Consider the following 9067-nt stretch of genomic DNA (forward strand, 5'->3'; position numbering starts at 1 on the left):
GAATGTAAGAGGTGGAGGGGAAGGGAAGACCTGGTGGGTTGCCAGGGAGCTGTCTGTCCATAGTCTGGCTGTAGCAGCAGCCACAGTGGAATTTGCAAGATTTGTTATAGATGTTAAGCAGGGCTGAGAGCTACCATAGAACAACAAAATCTTTAAGAATGTCGCAAACAGTTGCAAAGAAAGAATTCCTCTTTCATGTTTCCCCATGGCTTTGGTTCCTTTGGATACCTGGATCACTGAAAGGGCATTGCATCCTTTGACCTGAGGTACAAGAGATCATGCCTAGTAATGGAGAGTGAGGGGATCTACTAATAAGAGGAACCTATGCACCCAGTTTCAAAAAAAAAAAAAAATACCAGACTTGGATAAAATCCTTACAGTTTAGAAATGAGTAAACGGATGGACCCTCCCTCCCCCAACCCAGGAGAAATATAAAAAATTCAGTGCCCTGCAAGAAAGAGACTGTAACACAGAATAAGGGGAGGAAAAAAGGCCTTTAAAAAAGATTTATGGCAGGAAACAAAAGAAGGTTTCAGATAACATCTGCATGGTTCTTTAGATAAAGTTAAGAAAATGTGGTTTCTAGAAAATGGAAAAAAAAAAAAGATGAGACAATGGGATCCTAGGCAAATAAAAATGAAGCTCACTGCTGAATACATAAATAAAAAGGAAAGCAGAAGAAACAAGGAAAAAGTACTTTGAAATGAAATGGGGGTCATAGAATTTAAAAATATTTTAGAAGAAGAGACCCAAGGGGAGAAATAAGGCAAGGAAATGAAGGAAACATGTATAGCAGAAAGTTTGCCAGTATAGGGGGATTTATTATACACAGAACAAGTTCTGGTGGGCACAGTGGAAAAGTTTGGGAAAGAGGAACACAAAGAAGTCTAGTCAAGGTGTAAAAACCCTGAGTGATATGGTGATGAATATACAAGAGGAGATGGATGGCCAGAGTAGCTAATACATTCCCTAGAAACTTAGGGGGCATGCACAGCCCAGGCCCTACTGAAACCTTGACTTTGGACTTCTGGCCTCTAGAACTGAGACAATACATTTCTGTTGTTTTAAGTTACCCAGTTTGTCACACTTTGTGTGAAATAATATCCAGCTTCACTAAAAATTTAAGAAATAAAAAATAAAATCACTGTCCCTTATGTCACTGTTCAACTTGTTAGATAGCAAGATAAAACAAATTGCATGTGAAAACGAGAGGAGAACGGAACGTTTATACAATGGTGGTGGAGATATAAATGGTATGACTTATCAGTAGGGCAAGACCATTTGGCAATATATATCAAAAGCCATAAATACATGAAAACTCCTTAGCTTAACAATTTATTTAAAAGGAGGACCCTAGAGGGATAATCAAACATGTTTGGCAAAATCCGTGAACAAGAATATTTAGTACTGATTTATATAGCCCATATTTGGAAACAATGGAAATGTGTAACAATAGGAAACTGATTAAATAACTACTACAAATACCATATAATGGAGTACATAAAGAGTGATGGTATACTGTATAGGAGTATTTTTTATCGACATGGAAAGATGTATGTCACATTTGAGTGAGTGAAGAAATCAGGTAACAAAAGAGTTCTATACCTCATGATTTTTCCCCCCATAGGAAATAAAAGTATATATGCAATATAAGTTTAGAGAGTTACACAATAAAAGGTTAAAGTTTGTTACATATGGGTGATGGGATTATAAATGATTATGATTTTCTTTTGAATATTTATATGGAATGACTAAGTTTTCTCCAATAAATATGTTTCTCTTGGTTATATAAAACCTCTCTCATGTTGGGACATTCTATCATAATTGATGAGCAAGAGAGTGAGGATGGATCAGCTCATGTAAGACTGCAGCTCACTCAACAACAACGCTTTTATTTATTTATTTTTAAATATATTTTATTAATTTTTTACAGAGAGAAAGGGAGAGGAATAGAGAGTTAGAAACATCAATGAAAAAAAAAAAAAAAAAAAAAAGAAACATCAATGAGAGAGAAACATCAATCAGCTGCCTCCTGCACACTCCCTACTGGGTATGTACCCGCAACCAAGGTACATGCCCTTGACCAGAATCGAACCTGGGACCCTTGAGTCCGCAGGCCAATGCTCTATCCACTGAGCCAAACCGGTTAAGGCAGTGGTCGGCAAACTGTGGCTCGTGAGCCACATGTGGCTCTTTGGCCCTTTGAGTGTGGCTCTTCAACAAAATACCACGGCCTGGGCGAGTCTATTTTGAAGAAGTGGCGTTAGGAGAAGTTTAAGTTTAAAAAATTTGGCTCTCAAAAGAAATTTCAATCGTTGTACTGTTGATATTTGGCTCTGTTGACTAATGAGTTTGCCGACCACTGGGTTAGGGCAACAACAACACTTTTAAATTATTATTATTTATACTGTCAGGTGTTTTTCCCACAAAGCCTTAGGGCCATGTCACTACCCAGATATACTAGTTGGAGTAGCACGGGGAGCATGGGAAAGTCTCGGCCACATGTCGGGGAGCTGGCTGTGTGGATTTTGGTTTTCATCCTGACAGGTTGGTCCATCTCTAATCATAGCTCTGCCCAGATTGCCTTAATGACTGCCTTGCCTCACCTGGCTTCCTGAGCGGATGCATTCCTTCCCAATTGGGTCACATAATACTATTCTGATTCTCCAGAGGGTGGGCCTATCCTAGCTCAGTGCCTGCTTACCGAGGACCTGTCCTGAGTCACTATCTTTGGGACTGACAATCTGATTGCTACAATGGGATTTTTTTTCTTACCTCCTTCAACTTCAAGAAAACACCTCCTACTCACTTCTGCTGGCTTGCCCAGGTAAATCACTCTAAGCTTTAACAGGATTATTTTTCCTCTCTAAGTTTGGGAAAGCAGGTGAGCTGGCAGGAGTCTACAGGGCAGATAGGGGATCACTGGAGCTTGGACTTCTGCTCTGATGGGCGGTCAGAGTATGTAAAGTACTTCTGATAGGAGAGACACTGGCTAACTTGTTTACAGTAGTTAATCACGAGGATCTGCTGCTAACCTTTTCGTGTATGTATGCGCGTGTACACACCCACACCAATATGTTAAGACCTATAAAATGCTCTACAACTGTTAATTATTTTATTATTAGGGGTGCTTTTGGCAGACTTTTCAATTTGATTCTTCTGAGCACATCAATGAAGTGGAAAACAAAAAGATCAAGGATAGACATTGAAATATTAGTATTTGCTAATTTGTTGTTAGCGGCCAATTGATAGAACCTAACTATGTGAATAACAAAGTGATTGTACTTTGCCTTATCCAAGATAGAAGACCTTTGCCTAGGAATCTTCATAAGATCCCAAGAAGATTTGAGTGGTGTCTGGGCAACTAGAGAACATCTCACATAAGGCATTAATTTTCCAAGAGGCTGTAGCGTAGGTCTTGGGGGCAGGCCCTGTCTTGGCCTCTAGCGCTCAGTTTGTGAGGCTCAGGGTAGAGCCCTCCTCTGCATTCTGATGTCCAGGCACCAGTGTAAAGTTACTTTCTGCTTCTCCAGGCAGCTCAGAGGTGCCTCTGGAACCTTAGGGCTTAAGCTTGATGTCATTAGACCTGCTTGACACTAGGGGCAGATGAACTCTTCAGTTCTTCCAGCGCTATGTAGAGATAGCTATTGTGGGAGTAGAGAGGACTGTTCACCTCACAGCTGAAGCAGAATAGCAGGATGGAGACAGCCTCTTAGTAGAGGAAAGAAGTAGAGATCAGCCCGGCCAGTGTGGCACAGTGGCTGAGTGTGGATCCAGGAACCAAGAGGTCATGATTCGATTCCTGGTCAGGGCACATGCACGGGTTGCAGGCTTGATCCCCAATGGGGGGCATGATGTACCTCTCTAATTGATGTTTCTATCTCTCTATTCCTCTCCCTTACTCTCTCTCTAAAAATCAATAAAAACATATTGAGAAAAAAAAAAAAAGAAAGAAAAGAAGAAGAGATCATGGCTGAAGGCACTATGTGGGAGGTGCAACGACAGGCCATAAATTGAATTTGAACCATGAGGTTAGGATCTGATTGTCCTGGGAGCAAGTTAGGATGGAGCAGATGAAACAGGAAGGCATTTAACAAAAGACACCAAATAGAGAAAAACCAAGATGGCGGCATAGGTTAAACACCTAACCTGCAGCCGGGCACAACAATTTCAAAGGCACAACTAGAGGTCAGAACGGACATCGTCCAGAACCACAGGAGAGCTGGCGGACTGAAATGCCCACAGCTGGGGGGAAGGAGAAGGCCACGGGGACAATCGGGGGAGCCGTAAAAGCCTGAGGTATGGAGAAACTGGCGGAGACACGAGCACGCGCGCCTGCGGGGAGGATGGAGCCAGAGAGGAAGGGGCGGCTGACGGCCTGGCCGGCGTTCACTGGCAGGAAGGAGATAAAGGCTCCGGAGTGCGCTAAGCGCCGGCTCTGACTGCACTGAGCGCTAGTTCCAGGCGAAACCCTGGGAAGCCAGGCGCAGGCTGGGGGAATGAATCTGGGCTGTGGGGCGCAGGCACAGAGGAGCGGGGGAAGGCAGAGTTCCAGAGGCGCGCACGGGAAGGGGCGCAAAGGACGGACTGTTGCCTGCGCCACTGAACTGCCCTAGCGGGAAGGAGACATAAGCTCAGGACCGTGCTGAACCCCAGTTCCGACTGCACTGAACCCCAGTTCCGGGCGAAACCCTGGGAAGCCAGGCGCACGCTGGGGGAATGAATTTGGGCTGTGGTGGCGGAGGCACAGAGAAGCGGCGGCTCCAGACGCGCGCACTGGAAGGTGCTCAGAGGACGGACTTTTGCCTGCGCCACTGGGTGGCCCTGCTGGGAAGGAGACAGGGGCGCCAGACTGTGCTGAGACCCAGTTCCAACTACACTGAAACCCAGATCCAGGTGAGAATCTGGGAGTCCAGATTCATTAGGGGAGGGACTGGACTGTTTGGCAGTGGGCGAAACTCCAGGGCGCGTTTCTCTCAGAGGTGTTTGCAAGGAATACAGAGGGACACAGACGCAGGAGCCTCATAGGGCGGGGCTGACAGGAAGCCAAGGTTGTAGGCTCCACCCTGTAGCTCCGCCCCAGCCAAGCTGAGGAGAAGCTTTTTCCTGCTGAGTGCCTCAGGTAGTGGCTGACCCGCACTACATTGGAGACCCAGAAACGAGGGCATCTAGTGGTTGGTGTGAGATGACACCAGATTTCAATCACTTGCATAAGGGAGGCATTCTAGAGGCAGACTCAGTGAGCGCCAAGGCATTGCTGCATCAAGACCCGGCCCACAAACATGTCTCCTGCACAGCAACTCTTCCTATATAGACAAAGAGGGTCCTCACGGCCAATTGGCCTGGAGGACAATTCCTCCCAGTGACACCAACAACAATCAAGACTTAACTGTACAAAGGAGGACCAAGATGGAGACATAGGGCGGCAGCCTGATCGTTGCCTACCACAACAATATTGAGACTACGACGGGAGAGCAGAGCAGACACCAGCCAGAAAGACCGGGGGGCTGGCTGAGCAGATGCTCTACAACTAGAATAAAAGAGAGGGGTACGCAGGATGATGCTGATGCCAGTGACCCAAAGTCCACACTTTAAGAACTATGGCTCAGGCGACACAATGGCGGCCTGGAACGTGCTCGGCGCAGTTCCCCCGGCGGTCTCCGGCTGAGGGGACGGCTCCACTCGCTGCCGAGCACGGACAGACGAGCCCCTGGGAGACATGGGGTGGGAGACTCCGTGCTTGCTGACCTCCGAGTCCTTCAAGAATCTCAATGCCCCGAAGTGGCCAGGTGCGCACGCTCAGTGACCGGCCACCGTTGCAGACCCAAGGGCCGACGCAGCGACACCGGAGCAGCCCACCGCCGTGCACCGGGCACACCGGAGCCTTGCTGAGCCCGCCGCCCAACGAGTTCTGCGGCAGTCGCCCTGGAGCTCTGAGAAAATGACCGAAGGAATTGCTGAGAGGGAATTGACCAACAGGAATTGGGATCAAGAAGACGAAACCCCGCTGAGACCCGAGTCCAGGCGAGCCTGCGAGCCTCTGGGCTCAGATGTGGTCACACGCCTCTGGGTCTAGGTGAGGCCTCACGCCCCTGGGTTTGGGTGAGGCCACGCGCCCCTGGGTCCAGGTGAAGCTGGATTCCAGGTTCGGGTGAGGCCATGTGCCCCTGGGTCCGGGCGAATCTGAACCCTGGGTCCGGGTGAGGCCGTGGGCCCCTGGATCCGGGTAAGGCTGGGTCCCGAGTCCGGGTGAGGCCATGCGCCCCTGGATCCGGGTGAGACCACGCGACCAGGGGTCTGAGAGAGGTAACGTCCCCCTGGGTCCGGGTGAAGCTGAACCCTGGGTCCGGGTGAGGCCGTGGGCCCCTGGATCCGGGTAAGGCTGGGTCCCAAGTCTGGGTGAGGCCGTGCGCCCCTGGATCCGGGTGAGACCACGCGACCAGGGGTCTGAGAGAGGTAACGCGCCCCTGGGTCCGGGTGGCTTCGTGCACATAGGTCCGGGTGAGGCCACGTGCCCCTGGGTCTGAGAGAGGCCACGCACCCCTAGGTCCGGGCGAGACCATGTGTCCCTGGATCCGGGTGGGGCCTCGTGCACCTAGGCCCGGGTGGGGCCGCGTGCCCCTGGGTCTGGGGGAGGCCAGGCGTCCCTGGGTCCGGGTGAGACCGTGTGTCCCTGGATCCGGGTGAGGCCTCGTGCACCTAGGCCCGGGTGAGGCCACGTGCCCCTGGGGCTGGGAGAGGCCAAGCGTCCCTGGGTCCGGGTGAGACCATGTGTCCCTGGATCTGGGTGAGGCCTCATGCACCTAGGCCCGGGTGAGGTCACGTGCCCCTGGGTCTGGAGGAGGCCAAGCACGCCTGGGTCCAGGTGAGACCATGTGTCCCTGGATCCGGGTGAGGCCTCGTGCACCTAGGTCCGGGTGAGGCCATGTGCCCCTGGGTCTGGGAGAGGACAAGCGTCCCTGGGTCCGGGTGAGACAATGTGTCCCTGGATCCGGGGGAGGCCTCGTGCACCTAGGCCCGGGTGAGGCCACGTGCCCCTGGGTCTGGGGGAGGCCAAGCGCGCCTGGGTCCGGGTGAGACCATGTGTCCCTGGATCTGGGTGAGGCCTCGTGTACCTAGGTCCAGGTGAGGCCACGTGCCCCTGGGTCTGAGAGAGGCCACGCACCCCTGGGTCCGGGCGAGACCATGTGTCCCTGGATCCGGGTGAGGCCTCGTGCACCTAGGCCCGGGTGAGGCCATGTGCCCCTGGGGCTGGGAGAGGCCAAGTGTCCCTGGGTCCGGGTGAGACCATGTGTCCCTGGATCCGGGTGAGGCCTCGTACACCTAGGCCCGGGTGAGGCCACGTGCCCCTGGGTCTGGGAGAGGCCAAGCGTCCCTAGGTCCGGGTGAGACCATGTGTCCCTGGATCCGGGTGAGGCTTCGTGCACCGAGGCCCGGGTGAGGCCACGTGCCCCTGGGTCTGGGAGAGGCCAAGCGTCCCTGGGTCCGGGTGAGACCATGTGTCCCTAGATCCGGGTGAGGCCACGTGCCCCTTAGTCTGGGTGAAGCTGTGCCCCTGGGTCCGGCCGAGACCAAACCAGAGGGAGTCGGACCTCCGTTACCACCATTTGTCCACCATCCAGAGCTGAGGGGTCAGTGCTGACATGTACACATAAGGAACTGGTGGACATTGAAATTGGGTCTCAAAAGAACTGTTGGTCCAGAAAGAAACTCACTACAGACTGATACATTTGCCTGTCAGCATAACTATTATTGCTTTTCTCACATTCAGTTCTCATAAGTATATATCTAGTGACATATGATCTCGCTCATCTAGGGGAAATGATGAACAACATAGACTGAGGAACAAGAACAGAACCAGAAGCAAGGAGGCATCGATCGGACTATCGGGCCTCAGAGGGAGGATAGGGGAGGGTGGGGGGAGGGGGAGAGTTCAACCAAAGGACTTGTATGCATGCATATGATCCTATCCAACGGTTAAGTTCAACAGGGAGTTGGGGCATTCGTGGGGAGGGGGGGGATGGGAATGGGGGGATGAGGACAAATATGTGACACCTTAATCAATAAAGAAATTTAAAAAGAAAAAAAAAAAAAAAAAAAAAAAAAAAGACACCAAATAGATGAACAGAGATGAGCAAAACGCTGAACAAAGGTTATAACCAGGTGGCAGCATTTCACCAGCTTCTGGGTGTGAGCTCAAGGGAAATCAGGGCAGCTTGGAGCCAGTTGTTTATCCCATGAAGTCTGCATATCTGTGCTAGTGTGCATAGCAGAGCTGAATGGATCTGACTTTACTGTGGCTTCTGCCTCTATTATCACAGTGAGTGGGAGTGTGCCCTATCCCAGTGTCTTGCTGGGATGAAGAACAGACAAATTAGACCCACCCAATTAGACTGTAAGTTATTTATAACCTCTCTAGATGGTTATGCATATTAATAAAGTAATAAAATATCTAAATAAGGCTCTATGTCTTAAATACTTAACATTGTGAAAATTCTAGCAATAGCTCTAGTTCTTCTGATTTTCCCCATGACCCCCAAAAGCTCATCAGTGACTCGTGGGCTCCCTCAGGATTGAGACCAGGAGGTTCTTAGATGCATGTGATCTCCTCCAAATATTTTTTTCCTCCTGAAAATCTGAAACAAAGAAGAACCTACAATCTTGGGCTGGTTTTTCCTCTTCTTGGACTCAGTTTTCCCAGCTGAAAATGAGGTTAAATCAATGTTTCTAAATTCCTGTTTTGTGAGGTGATCCTAAAAATCCTAAAACCAACAAAAACCAAACTCTCAAAATAGTTCAGATAATATTTTTTCTTAAATGCATTTAAAAACATGTAATAAAGTAGAAACCCACACCAATATGTGATAGAAATTATGATTATTATATTATTAGAGGCCTGGTGCATGAAATTCGTGCACTGGGGGGGGGTGTCCCTCAGCCCAGCCTGCACCCTCTCCAATCTGGGACCTCTCGGGGGATGTCTGACTGCCGGTTTAGGCCTGATTGCACAGGGGATCGGGCCTAAACTGGCAGTCAGACATCCCTCTCACAATCTGGGACTGCTGGC

The sequence above is a fragment of the Eptesicus fuscus genome, chromosome 16 (assembly GCF_027574615.1).
Source record: "Eptesicus fuscus isolate TK198812 chromosome 16, DD_ASM_mEF_20220401, whole genome shotgun sequence".
NCBI lineage: Eukaryota > Metazoa > Chordata > Mammalia > Chiroptera > Vespertilionidae > Eptesicus > Eptesicus fuscus.